A 14,990-nucleotide genomic window follows, 5' to 3' on the forward strand; every position below is an offset into this window, starting at 1 on the left:
GCACTTGTTAACACTGTGATACCATGTTAACAGAAACTGGTGTCATTATAGTAAGTCAGTAAACTAAAAAGCTAGCAGTTTCCATGGTGGGGGAAGTGGCCTTTCCCGGAAGACTGCTACAACTGCTATACGGGACGGCTAATATTGAGTTTCCCACCTAGCAATACAATGTAACTTATGATGCTTTACATAGATTCCATTTGTGTTCATTTCTTCCATTAATTACTGTAGCCATCAGTTTAAAAAATCCTGGGATGAAATAAATGTTTGTTAACTATAACACCACCACTGATAATGAAAACAACAATGAAAAACTTGAATTAATTCTCATTTACGAGTTAAACAGGTTGCATTTAATTATTACAGTAGAGCGTCGATCATCCGAACGTCGGTCAACCGAACGACCGCTTAACCGAACTGTGTACTCGCTCGCACCTGTTACTCTCGCACCCTACCGTCCACCATCCCCCTCACTACCAAACCAAGTTTCCCATAGTAGCCGCCGCACTGGGCCACCGCTGGCGGAACATTGCTTCTAATGGGGCAGCTGATTCTTTCAAAGTCAAACTAAGGGAAGAAGATTATGCTCTCGAAAACTTTTGCCATGCTGACAAAACTGGACTTAACTGGAAAGCTTTACCGAGAAAAACTCTTGTTTCACGTCATGAATTAGCAGCACCTGGTCCTACAACAAGCAAGGACCGTATTACAGCTTTGGCTCGTGCTAATGCTACTGGAAGTCACCGATTGCCTATATTCGTCATTGGTAAAAGTAAAAAACCGCGTTGTTTCAGGCGCGTTAATATGTCAGCCTTGCCTGTTGTGCACACCTCACAAAAGAGTGCCAGAATGGATAGTACGATTTTTATGAAGTGGTTTCTGGACGTTTTCGTACCCTCTGTAAAAGCTCATCAGCTAAAGAATGGGAAGAGGGAGAAAACACTATTTCTCCTTGACAACGCACCAACTCATCCGTCATGTGATATTTTAAACGAAAAAGACGAGTTCATAAAGGTAATATTTCTTCCACCTAACGTAACCTCCTTATTACAGCCCATGGATCAAGGCGTTATTGAGACTTTCAAACGATATTACAAGAAAGAATGGTTGCGTGAGCTATTGTTAGAAAGAGAAGAGGATGGAGAAGAAAGTCTCTTAAGAAATCGTAAGAATATTGACTTGAAAGACGCGTCCTACACGATCAGCGCAGCATGGAATAGTGTAAAGGAAGAGAATTTGAAGAAAGCCTGGAATAAATTTTGGACACAGAAGAAAATTCACAAGGTATGATAGAAAATGACGAACAGAATGATATGTCCGACATTCTCGGTATGCTAAAAGAAATAGATTGCCACGAATGTGATGAAGAAGACGTTCATGAATGGATGAATATCGATGTGCAGATCCAGGACACCAAATTGTGCAGGACAGCGAGATTGTAACCGTCATCACTGATAAAGATGAAAGTATACCAACAGCTTCTGAGGCGTTCACTTGTTTAAATACTGCCTTGCGATGGTTTGAAGCCCAAGATGAAAGTGACCAGTTTCAGATATCTGTAATGAAAAAAGTACGTGACTTAGCTGCTCGTAAGCGTGTAGGCTTGCTTAGACAGACCAAAATAAAGGATTTTTTTAAACGTTAATTTTATATACTGTGTGTATTGTTCATGCAAAATGTGTATGTAATATGTATATATTGTTTAATAAACTGTGCCACATACTATATATTCCTACTGAAGTTGCCTTTGTATGTTACTTTGTAATACTAACAGAGATGCCTGTTTTTATGAATAAATTTACTGTACAGTACTACTTTTTGGCAAATAAACATGTACAGTTCGATTATCTGAACAAACCAGTTTCCCGAACACCCATGTCCCCCAATTACATCGGATAATCGACGCTCTACTGTATTATATTTTATTAGCATTCATTGTCAATCCCTTACCGTAAATGTTTCAAAATTCCGCTGATGACAGGCAGAGCAATGAAGTTTCAGGCAACAACAGCTGGGCCTAATTTGTTGTTATTTTTCACCCAGGCTCATAGCAACAAGGGGAGGGGAAAGGAAAGAGAAAGGGAGAAGTGGAGCATGTTTCAAGTTAAGCAAAGTTTCAGTCTGTTACAAGCTGTGTGTGCTGGAACAGTGTGTTATTGAAGTGTTGTTAGTGCGTATAGTGATCGTAATTCGTGTAATTCAATATCCCTCACAGATTGTGATATTTGCTATTTTTGGCTTCATTAAAACAGCAAATAGTTAATACTTTCAGCCAGAAGGCAAATACTTGTTTATAAAGAATGATTAATGTATAGTAAGACATCGCATAGCGACGGTGGAATTTCCTAAATAAAGTAATTCGTCATCTTTGGGCGGCAACATAAACAGAAGAATACGGATAGATATGTGATCCTTCATTATTTTGTTCGCTGGAGAACAAATGAAGCCTTGAGTGCTAAACACTTGTACTGTTTTTCTTAAGTAAGATGGACGCAAATTTGTGGCGGTCTGATCTAATTTTTTACTAAATAAATAAAAACGTGTTGCCTCTAAGTTTGAGTGGAGTGTGAAAAGAAGCACTGTTATAACTTATCGTGACGACGCATGAGCGACTCAAGAGGACAATGGCTATCTATAAAAGAGCGCTCAGTGGACATGAAACAGACATAAAAATCTACCGTCATTGTAGTACTAAGATTAAGGTACGATATATGTTTTAGTTATAATAAATATTTGTTCTGGAAATATTGGATCATTTAGCAGTGCTCATTCCTATCATATCCTAAGTATTATTTTCATTTCAATTATGCGTTTTGCTGAGATTACAGACACCAAGATCAGCAGTCCAATGAGCGTGTTACACTGACAAAAAGAAAACTGTTTTATCGTATTCTTGCATCAGCTTTAATATTGAATTTCCCTTTTGTGTGATGTTACAGTTGTTTTTGCACCCTTAAGAACTTTCTGGTCCCTTAGGAAATTGTTTTGTAATAAGAATAACTTCACGACCGGGTATGATCGTATCTACGATCATGAAGTAATTAGAAAGACGATATTGCAATATCTTAATCAATAGCACGCAAGCTGTGACTGCTTCAAGCCACGTGAAACTGCAAGTAAAGACTATTCACATTTCATAATGCAATATTTTATGACAATGGTCAATCCATGATTCTTATGCCAATTGTGATTGATAAAACAGTAAGGGAAATTTCAAATTCCAACTTTTCCATTGAATAACAACATCACTTTTATTTTGTTACATAACCTTGGCACCCGAACAGGGACCTTACCAAAAAATTGTTCAAATACTTGGAAAATTTTCTATGGCCTTGTGTTAAAAATGTTCTGTCGTTTCATGTACACATCATCCCTCTGAGAGAAAGACGGAAAATATGCTGGTTGATAACGCAGTTTAATTACCGAGAGGAAGGAAAAGAAAAGAGATGCGAATTTGGTGAGACAACATAGTGGTAATCAAGCCATCAAAAAGTAAGTCAGAATTTTGCATACGCAGTATAGTGCTTCAGTAGCGACGTTGCTTTTCCAAGTCAATCCACACCCTTTCTATCTCCTTCCTGCTATAGAAAATCTGCTTTATTTTATCTTTCAAAGTAAAATTCTTCATAGTCTGATAATAGAATTTTTTTTCCATTGTTAGAATAGCTGTGACTGCTTCAAGCCACGCGAAACTGCAATTAAAGACTGTTCACATTTCATAATGCAATATTTTATGACAATGGTCAATCAACGATTCTTACGCCAATTGTGATTGATAAAACAGTAAGTGAAATCTCGAATTCCAACTTTTCCATTGAATACCAACATCACTTTTATTTTGTTACATCACAAGATTTGTAAACAGTGTCGACAATTTTTGCTACATTTGCAGACAAGCAACATTGAAATTGCAAAGGTGGCCAATAATGCTGCATATTACGAAGGGCTGGATTTTGGCTGTGAAATCAGGACCGGGACAAGCCCAGGGCTTCTCATGTACGTCGATACCTTGTGTCTCGAGTCTTCACTCGTGGTTGAAATGTAAAAGATCTTCCATTGGCTCGCTATCCATGATCTGGTGAGAACCATCAAACCTTGTGAATGATTGTTACTTTTGTATGGCAGCTCAATTAACAAATGGTGTTGTGGTCTTCAGTCCTGATACTGGTTTGATCCAGCTCTCCATGCTACTCTATCCTGTACAATCCTCCAATGCTAAATTTGAGATCCCTTGATGCCTCAGAATATGCCCCACCAACAGGTCCCTTGTCACAGTCAAGTTGTGCCAAAAATTTCTCTTCTCCCCAATTCTGTTCAATACCTCCTCATTAGTTATGTGATCTACCCACCTAATCTTCAGCTTTCTTCTGTAGCACCACATTTCAAAAGCTTCTATTCTCTTCTTGTCCAAACTATTTATCGTCCACGTTTCACTTCCATACATTGCTACACTCCATACAAATACCTTCAGAAACAACTTCCAGACACTTAAATCTATACTCTATGTTAACAGTTTTCTCTTCCTTAGAAACGCTTTCCTTGCCATTGCCAGACTACATTTTATATCATCTCTTCTTCGACCATCATCAGTTATTTTGCTCCCCAAATAGCAAAACTCCTTTACTACTTTAAGCGTCTTGTTTCCCAATCTAATTCCCCCAGCATCACCTGACTTAATTCATCTGCATTCCATTATCTTCGTTTTGCTTTTGTTGATGTTCATCTTATATCCTCATTTCAAGACACTGTCCAATCTGATCAACTGCTCTTCCAAGTCCTTTGCTGTCTCTGACAGAATTACAATGTCATCGGCGAACCTCAAAGTTTTTATTTCTTCTCCATGGATTTTAGTACCTACTCCGAATTTTTCTTTTGTTTCCTTCACTGCTTGCTCAATATACAGATTGAATAACATCGGGGAGAGGCTACAACCCTGTCTCACTCCCTTCCCAACCACTGCTTCCCTTTCATGCCCCTCGACTCTTATAACTGCCACCTGCTTTCTGTACAAATTGTAAATAGCATTTCGCTCCCTGTATTTTACCCCTGCCACCTTCAGAATTTGAAAGAGAGTATGCCAGTCAACATTGTCAAAAGCTTTCTCTAAGTCTACAAATGCTAGAAACGTAGGTTTGCCTTTCCTTAATCTTTCTTCTAAGATAAGTCTTAAGGTCAGTATTGCCTCCCGTGTTCCAATATTTCTACGGAATCCAAACTGATCTTCCCCGAGGTCAGCTTCTACCACCTTTTCCATTCGTCTGTAAAGAATTCACACATTAGTATTTTGCAGCTGTGACTTATTAAACTGATAATTCGGTAATTTTCACATCTGTCCATATGACGACATATTTCAAAGCACATACCGATGGCTTGGGTTCTTCACCTGACGTTTATGCATCATTCAATAAGGAGCTTTATGTGTATCTGTCCCCTTCCTGTCTCATATTCACATGGCAATTGTGAAACACTGTTCAACTCCTTACTTCCTGCACACAACTTTCCACAAACATATTCGAGTAAATCGTGGTTTCCATTTCCAGAGGATATCAGCAAATACTAATAGTGCAGCTCTTCCAGTACACCAACCATTCATTTGTTGTGCTTGTTTAGTTGCATGAAATTGCAATTTTTATAGGATCCTTGCATTAAGTTTGTTCACATAAAAATGGTGCATTTAAATAAAGATTACAAAAAGAGACAAAAAAAACTTTGTCCTTCCTCAGCTTCAGCAACTAACAACAGAACTGTGATCATATGCACCAAAATGTGATACCACAGCAGCCATTAACCCTTTCACACCCACTGGCTGCAGCAGGGTACATTAAAATATAATGTCTCTTAGTTTCAACAGAAACATTTTTCTCCAGTGGAAATATGTACTCATTTGCAAAAGACCAATTTTTTTATCATATACAAGTGCTGCCAACTGCCGGGCTTACATGATTAAAGTGTCGAAGTCAATGTCGCAGTGCACAGCAGCTTAATGACCACCAGAATACACAGAAATGTTTGATTAGTTATATTCCACAGCACAATTTAGTATTATTTTACACAGTGATTCTTGAATGATCAGTATAATGATCACATCTACATCTACATCCATACTCCACAAGCCACCTGACGGTGAGTGGCAGAGGGTACCTTGAGTACCTCTATTGGTTCTCCCTTCTATTCCTGTCTCGTATTGTTCGTGGAAAGAAAGATTGTCTCTGATTTTATCCTCGTGGTCTCTTCGCGGGATATACGTACGAGGGAGCAATATACTGCTTGACTCCTCGGTGAAGGTATGTTTTCGAAACTTCGACAAAAGCCCGTACGGAGCTACTGAGCGTCTCTCTTGCAGAGTCTTCCACTGGAGTTTATCTACCATCTCCATAATGCTTTCGTGATTACTAAATGATCCTGTAACAAAGCGTGCTGCTCTCCATTGGATCTTCTCTATCTCTCTTCTATCAACCTATCTGGTACGGATCCCACACCAGTGAGCAGTATTCAAGCAGTGGGCGAACAAGTGTACTGTAACCCACTTCCTTTGTTTTCGGACTGCATTTCCTTAGGATTCTTCCAATGAATCTCAGTCTGGCATCTGCTCTATCGACTTGATTAATTTTATATGGTCATTCCATTTTAAATCATTCCTAATGCGTACTCCCAGATAATTTATGGAATTAACTGCTTCCAGTTGTTGACCTTCTATATTGTAGCTAAATGATAAAGGATCTTTCTTTCTGTGTATTCGCAGCACATTACACTTGCCTACATTGAGATTCAGTTGTCCTGCACCATGCTTCAATTCGTTGCAGGTCCTCCTGCATTTCAGCACAATTTTCCATTGTTACAACCTCTCGATATACTACAGCATCATCCGCAAAAAGCCTCAGTGAACTTCCGATGTAATCCACAACGTCATTTATATACGTTGTGAATAGCAACGGACCTACGATACTCCCCTGCGGCACACCCTAAAATCACTCTTACTTCGGAAGATTTCTCTCCATTGAGAATGACATGCTGCGTTCTGTTATCTAGGAACTCTTCAATTCAATCACACAATTGGTCTGATAGTCCATATGCTCTTACTTTGTTCATTAAACGACTATGGGGAGTTGTATCAAATGCCTTGCGGAAGCCAAGAATCACAGCATCTACCTGGAAACCTGTGTCTATGGCCCTCCAAGTCTCGTGGACGATTAGCACGAGCTGGGTTTCACACGATCATCTTTTTTGAATCCTACAGAGTAGATTTCTAGTCTCCAGAATAGTCATTATACACTAACATAATACGTGTTCCAAAATTCTACAACTGATCGACATTAGAGATATAGGTCTACAGTTCTGCACACCTGTTCGATGTCCCTTCTTGAAAACGAGGATGACCTGTGACCTTTTCCAGTCTTTTGGAACACTGCGCTCTTCTAGAAACCTACGGTACACCGCTGCAAGAAGGAGGCAAGTTCCTTCGCATATTCTGTGTAAAATTGAACTGGTATTCCATCAGGTCCAGCGGCCTTTCCTCTTGTGAGTGATTTTAATTGTTTTTCCATCCCTCTGTCATCTATTTCGATATCTACCATTTTGTCATCTGTGCAACAACTAGAGAAGGAACTAAGTGCAGTCTTTCTCTGTGAAACAGCTTTGGAAAAAGACATTTAGTATTTCAGCCATTAGTCTGTCATCCTCTGTTTCAGTACCATTTTGGTCACAGAGTTCTGGACATTTTGTTTTGATCCACCTACCACTTTGACATAAGACCAAAATTTCTTAGGATTTTCTGCCAAGTCAGTACATAGAACTTTACTTTTGAATACATTGAACGCCTCTCGCATAGCCCTCCTCACACTACATTTCACTTCGTGTAATTTTTGTTCATCTGCAAGGCTCAGGGGGCCTATAGAGACATCCAATTACCATGTTTGAGCCTGATTTAACCAGAACCTTCACCCAAATTATTTCACATTTCGGATCTCTGCGGTATACATTCCAATCTGAGTTTAGAATTTCATTACTGTTTACATCTTTACATCTTTCCATCCCTAGTACTATGTGGGCATTGTGACCATTTATTAATGAGAACAGTTCTGGGACCTTTCTATAGACACTCTTGCAGTTTATTATTACCACATTAATACTGTCATTCCCTGTTGCATTTTGCCTACAGCTACCTTGTTGCATCTCAGGAGGCGTCTTGTCGGGCCTAGGGAGGGAATTCTCTAACTTAAAAAACCCACATGTGCACTCCACACGTACTCCACTACCCTTGTAGCCGCTTCCTGTGTGTAGTGCACGCCTGACCTATTCAGGGGGACCCTACATTTCTCCACCCAATAGTGGAGGTCGAGAAATTTGCACCCCAGATCTCCGCAGAATCGTCTGAGCCTCTGGTTTAAGCCTTCCACTCTGCTTCAAACCAGAGGACCACGATCAGTTCTGGGAATGACACTACAAATAGTTAGCTCAGATTCCACCTCGCAAGTAAGGATTTTTGCCTTCACCAACTCCACCAACTGCCTGTATGAGAGCTGAGGATGACCTCTGAACCCAGGCGGCAGGAGTCATTGGTGCCGACATGAGCAACAATTTGTAGTCAAATGCTCTCTATCGCCGCCAGCAGGGCCTCCTCCACATCTCGGATGAGACCACCGACCCCCCCCCCCCCCCGACAAGCAGACAGAGTGAACACTGGCCTTCTTTCCCAACCTTTCCACCATTTCCCTAAGGGGCTCCATCACCCGCCTAACGTTGGAGCTCCCAATAACTAATAAACCTCTCCTCCCGTGTGCCTGCTCGGACCTTGCTAAAGGAGCGGCCACATGTCCACTCACAGGCAGAGCGACCGATGCCACACCGCCATCCTTCACATTGACACTCCACCTCGTGTGACGCGAATGCCGTTGAACTCATCACTCCCCTTGGGGAGAGGGTGGCCCAACCGTGCCCGGTACCCTGTCTGCCGCTATACTCCGAGGCAGCAGCCTGAAGACGGCTGACTGCGGCCATCAGCATGTTCAGCTGTTTGCTGACAGTGGCCAGCTCCTCCTGTGTCTGTACACAGCAGTCACACATCATCTCCATCCTAAGAAATCAACAATTTACTGTAGAGAGTTAAGTAATCAACTTTTAACTAGACTGCTAATTCACTTAAGGCAGCTGATAGCTGACTAAACTGTGGTTACTAGACACTTCTTGTTGTAAACAATGAAAATAAACACTAACTGTCTCTGGACTGTATTCAAAACAAACACGAAATCTATGGAACACTATTACTAGTACTAGAAAATTGAAGCTTCCTAAAAGCAAAAACAGAAAGGAAAAAGAAGTGACAAGTAAGAAAAACACAGTTAATACTCAAATCTACGTAGCTTGCTGCACAGGAGATGTGCTTCAGACGGCAGTAATGATGACACTCACAACAGTGAATATCTCAAAATTAGTTATTTTAGTCCCTAAAAAGAAGCCAAGTGTTCAAAGTATATTTTGAAAATGGGCACATATTATTGTATAAATATTACATATAGAATTATTAAGAAATCACCTTAGAGCATTACAGCATACAGAAAAATATTCCTTCCTCCAGAAAAAATTCAAGCTCTGAAAGAATTCAGATAAATCACTCTTCAAAACCAGCAACTTTTATGTTACACTACTCCTGATTCCAGCAAAACACCATAATGAGTTCCACACTCTGATACATCATTCCTTGTGCACAATGACACGGCCAGGGCCTTTAAAGTGTAACATCAATTCATTAGCTAGTACAAATACATCAAAATTTCCCAGTGTTGTGACACTTCATAACAATATACTTGTGCCACAAGGCAAGCTGACAGTCCTTTTATGTTTAAACTTGTTTGAAACATCCTGACAGCTATTACAGTAAATGAAACTCTCCAGCTGAGAGCAAACCAAGATATTAGACTAATACACTGAATACCCACAATTTCTTTCTTTGTCAGTGCAAACAACCAAGTACAACGAAACTTTGGAAGATAATGACTGTGAAAATTTGAGGCTAATGTGGTGAGGACAACATACCTTTGAAGGACTCAAAAATTGTAGGAGCTTTGGGAAATAATGGCTGGCACCTGTTAGCGGTTTCTGTTGATCTAAGGCTTGGGCATTTTGTTCATTCAGAATGTTTAACAGTTGTTGAATGTCCATTATGATGTACCAATATTTTACATATTTACTTTTTGGTCAATTTGGAAACTTTCAGAGGGAAATGATTACCACAAAAATGTTGCATCAGTATTTTCCCAGAACTTTCACCAAAACTCTGCTAGCAATACTATCCATTACAAAACTGCACTACACTAATAAAATTAAACACCACAGTTAACATGCCACTGAAAATTTTCATACAAAACCAAATGTATTTAAATATTTCAGCCTATTTACCACCTTGCACAGTACAACATTCTTGAAAATGTACCAAACGTCATTGTACCTTGCAATACATTAAGATCTAGCCCCAGGTGACAAAAGATAACAAAAGTATCTGAGGGAGGACAAAGGAACTGTCCAATACAATGACACACTGTATCACACCTTGCCCTTGCCTCCTCTTTCCAAATACTGAAAAATAATCTTCACTACAAAACACCTGTTTCATCCAACATCACTACAGTTTGCACTCTTTTAGGCTACTACACCAAATACAGATTTTTCCCCAAAATATAAACACTACTGCACCCTTGGGTAATAACCCACTTCTCATAGCTGAGTAATGAAGAAAAATATAGAGGTCTTCATTTGGATCTGCTCAACAAACATTTCACAACGATTGGGATGTTTCTATGTTCCACATTTCATGCACCGTGAAACATTTGACACACAGCGTTCACAACAGTCCAGTCTCTTAGCCATCGGTACAGATGCACCAAAAGAGGCCCAAGTCTCTTTGAGTAGCTACTTACAAAGCAAAATTGTGCAACATTTACTGAGACTAATTCCTGCAGAGCAGGTAGCTATGGGTTACAAGTGATTTACTACCTGGCTTTGCCACTGGAGAAGGATATCGAATTTGGCACACAGGGAATGGTACAAGCATTTCAATATGTACAATACTGAAGGACTACAACGAAAGCCTGTTGACTGCATTTTCTTAACAACTTTAGAGCAGAATTTCGAAATTCTACTCTAACAATGTTTTTACTCAGGAAATGACTGTGTACAACTAACATTTTGTGATAGTATTTATATTAGGGCAAAATTGAAAATACTTTCTTATGCTACTAAACTCTTATTATATTTGCATGTCTAATGAACAGCTGTTGTGTGATGTAAAACCTTTACTGCATTATTGTAGCTTAGTGTATATAGGAACACAATGTTTAATGAGGGTAAAAGTAAAGCCCTAGATGGCTAACAGACTATGTCTTTGTAACACCATGAGCACACATGTAGCTATATCAAGTTGCACTATGTATTGTATGAATTTATATTGTTTTGATCTTACTTTTTTGTGCACATATTTGTATGTTTCCATTTCCTTAAAATGGTTTCCACAAATTTACATGTACATCTGGACAACATCCTTAAAATATTTATTGTATAAGGATGAATAAATCAAATAATCTCTACATATATGAAAGGTAATGTCCCAATTGATTCACTCACTCACTCACTGAACTCATCATTGCCCAGTCCAAACCACTACAGATGGAAACTTGAAATTTGCAGTGTGTTGATCTTGTATTGTACACATCGTTTATGAAGTGATTTTCTGAAATCGCAGCCCTAAGTGTCTGAAACATGGGATGACAAGTTTTTTGAAAATATGTTGCTATTAAGGCAATTTTGAGTGTAGACCTACGAAGATTGGTATTTGCTTTCTCTATCAGAAATAAAAACACACACGTTCCAGTATTTTCCCAAATTTTTCCCCTATGGGGTGAAATAGTGGATGAAATGATTTTTTAAAAAATAAATTGTTATTAAAGAACTACAAGTATTTTTAAAGTGTCATCTATAAAAATTGGTATTTAACATTTCCGTAACAAATAAAAAAAAGGTGTGTTTCAGTGTTCTTAGAAATTCAACCCCCTGAGGGGTGGAATAGGGGACGGAATGTTTTATGAAAATATTTCATTGTTTAAGGCTTGTTACTGCTACATCCATGAAAAACTGAATTTGGCTTCTTGATTAGAAATTTAAAAAATGTGTGTTTCACTGATTTTGGAAAATGGCTCTGAGCACTATGGGACTTAACTGCTTTTGGAAATTCAAGCCCTATGGGGGTGAAATAGGAGACGAAAGTTTTTATGGAAATATTTCATTATGCAAGGATTTTTGAAGCTAAATCTATGAAAATTTGTATTTGGCATCTCTGACACAAATACATAAAAAGTGAGGGTGAAGTGTTTTATGAAATATTACATTGTGAAAAAAATTTTAAAGATAAATCTTAGAAAAGTGATACCTTGCTCCTCGATTAGAAATTAAAAAAATATGCCTCTCACTGTTTTTGGAAATTCAACCTCTAAAGTGGATGAAATAGGGGTTGAAAATTTTTTTAAAAATATTTCGTTACATTAAAAAATTGGAAGCTAAATCTATGAAAATTCGTATTTCACTTCTCGGTTGGATATAAAGAGATGTGTGCAAATGTGCTAAGGGATGAAAATTAATATGGAAATATCATCACAAAAAGCAAAAGGCATGGTTAACAAAAACCTTTGACTTTTGTTCAGAAATACATTCGAAAAAGACCACGCTTCTATGGCCTTAATTAGCGTGAAAAGTTTAGAATGTGCTGCAATTTGTAAACATAAAAATTCGATTAACGAAATATGCGAAAACAATCCGTGCAGACGATACAGTCTACGCCAGCGAAGCAGTGGCCGCTCAGCTAGTAAATAATTAAGCTCTTAACTACAGATAGGCAAGCAAACTGCTTGCTACTTGAATTTCGTTAACTATGTACTCCCCAAAACTTGCCGAACTAACATAACACTCATAAAGTAAACGGTAATAATGTAGCAACGGCTACACTAACACAAAATATTTGTAAGCCAAACCACCAGGACAAAATGGTAAAATAATTTCTGATATCATTCAGATTATTATTTCCTTGTCAAATACAAATGCTGTTTCATAAGGGAACTGCAATCTTGTTGCCTCCGCAATTACACCCACTTCAGCGTAGGTCCCTGAACGGCTTTTAAGTAAAACGTAACTTCAGAAAAAAATAATAATGATCAACGGAAAGTATTACATGCCTATGTAATACCGGAACTGTGCAAATACAATGCTAGTACATTACATGTTGTTACGCCCATCTCACTGCCGCTGGTAAAAGCAGGAATCAACAGATTGTAGAGGTGCCTTTCCTTATATTCATCGATTACCCCACAACTCTAGGCTGCGCAACGTTTCGAATAGTGACATTCGTGCCAGTTTATTCAAGTATAACCACACTTTTTCTGCGAAGTCGATTGACCAAACTACATTTTTTGTACAATTCCAAGATGAAAGATCAAGAACTTAACCATAGTGACCACTCCCACTGAGATTTTCTACCAAGTAATGGAACGTATATTTACGCCACGAGATAAGCACCCTCCAGTAGCAGGAAGGTTGGTCTCGGGATAGAAATTTCTGGTCAACTAACGTCAAAATTGACTAGTGCATACTAACCCTACAAATTCTCGTACCGGCACTCAACGCATACAGCACTATTTAACCGGCGGAGTTTATCCTGTCACCGCGCAGTGACAAAACAAGTGAGTATCGCACTAAGACAGCCAACATAAAAGAACACATAAGCATTGTAACTATCTTAATTCGTAAAACGCTCTTCATGGCTAGTGTTTGGATACAGAATAACTGGATTAATATGTGTACAGTTGAAATGTGTTACAGAATGTATTCAAGTAGTAAGAAATGCGATGTGTAATTTCGAATTTTGGTGTTGCATGTTTGGTGAAACTGTGTGTCATATCGACGAGGGGCTACAGATCGGTAGTGCGTCTGTCACTCGGCTGAAATCGGAAAGTGGTCGCCGGGTCACGTGACGTTTCTCGTCTGCGGTGCGATTGATTGATGTTTATGTAGTCGCTATTGATCGAGCTACGGACAGTGCACCTGTTGTATAGGAAAGGTCAACTTAACCTAATACCTTACAATATTTAATCTACATGTATAACATAAAACAACGAGTTATTGACATACATCTTTGTTTTAATTGACAAATTTACGATAGCGTTGTTACGGATTCTATTGCAATTAAATATTTTTTTACAAGGAAGGCTATAAATATGATTGCTGCTCGTTTATTCGCAACAATTTACGTTGTTCTGTTAGGTTCCTGCCTAACAAAAACATCGGAAATCGCGAAATATTAAGAAAATAAACAGCCAGATATTTGTGGCAGGCGAGCATCATTGCCGCCGAAGTATCAGATTCCACCCGCCTGCTGTTACCCAAGACGTCATCAATATGGCAGAAATGCCAAACAAACAAATTACATATTCATGTCCCACTCCAAAAATAAAATGAAACTATGACAACCGCGGAAAATTAGGGGTTTGGGGCGGAGGCAACCTAAATATTCATCAATAAAAAAACACCGCACCATCCCAAAACAATACAAAAAAATTTAAATTACCACATTTCGCTGCACCAACAAGACCACAGGAAACGGACATTGCCCTTGAACTATAAAGCTCAACCGCAGCTATCGATATCAAAAAACCAGCACCTACAACTCCGAAATGTGGAACCAAAACCACAACAACTCAAAAATCCAAATTCCATATTCCCAAATCCCATAATCACTACATCAATTAAAACACAGCCGACCTACTATAAACATACAACATACAACACACAAAACATCACAATTACTATTCAACGAACACAAAAATTACTTAAGTAACTAACGTAATGACAATTAATTGTATATGCTTAAAAAAAACGAATTGTTATGTATTAGGATGTGTAATGGACACTAAATTCTTGGGGTTGGGGTTGAATGTAGATTGTCAGTAGAA

General features: G+C 38.7%; 1 protein-coding gene across 1 annotated transcript in view; it reads right to left on the reverse strand.

Annotated features, from left to right (window-relative positions):
* LOC126215133 (F-box/LRR-repeat protein 7-like) overlaps nucleotides 1-13,656 on the reverse strand; it is a 123,693-nt gene extending 110,037 nt beyond the window's left edge. The window contains exon 1 of the mRNA XM_049941797.1: nucleotides 13,636-13,656. The gene's annotated coding sequence lies outside the window, so the exon portion shown is untranslated. The remainder of the gene's footprint in view (nucleotides 1-13,635) is intronic.
* Nucleotides 13,657-14,990: the final 1,334 nt, after the last annotated feature.

This window comes from Schistocerca nitens, chromosome 12 (genome assembly GCF_023898315.1).
Source record: "Schistocerca nitens isolate TAMUIC-IGC-003100 chromosome 12, iqSchNite1.1, whole genome shotgun sequence".
NCBI classification, from domain to species: domain Eukaryota; kingdom Metazoa; phylum Arthropoda; class Insecta; order Orthoptera; family Acrididae; genus Schistocerca; species Schistocerca nitens.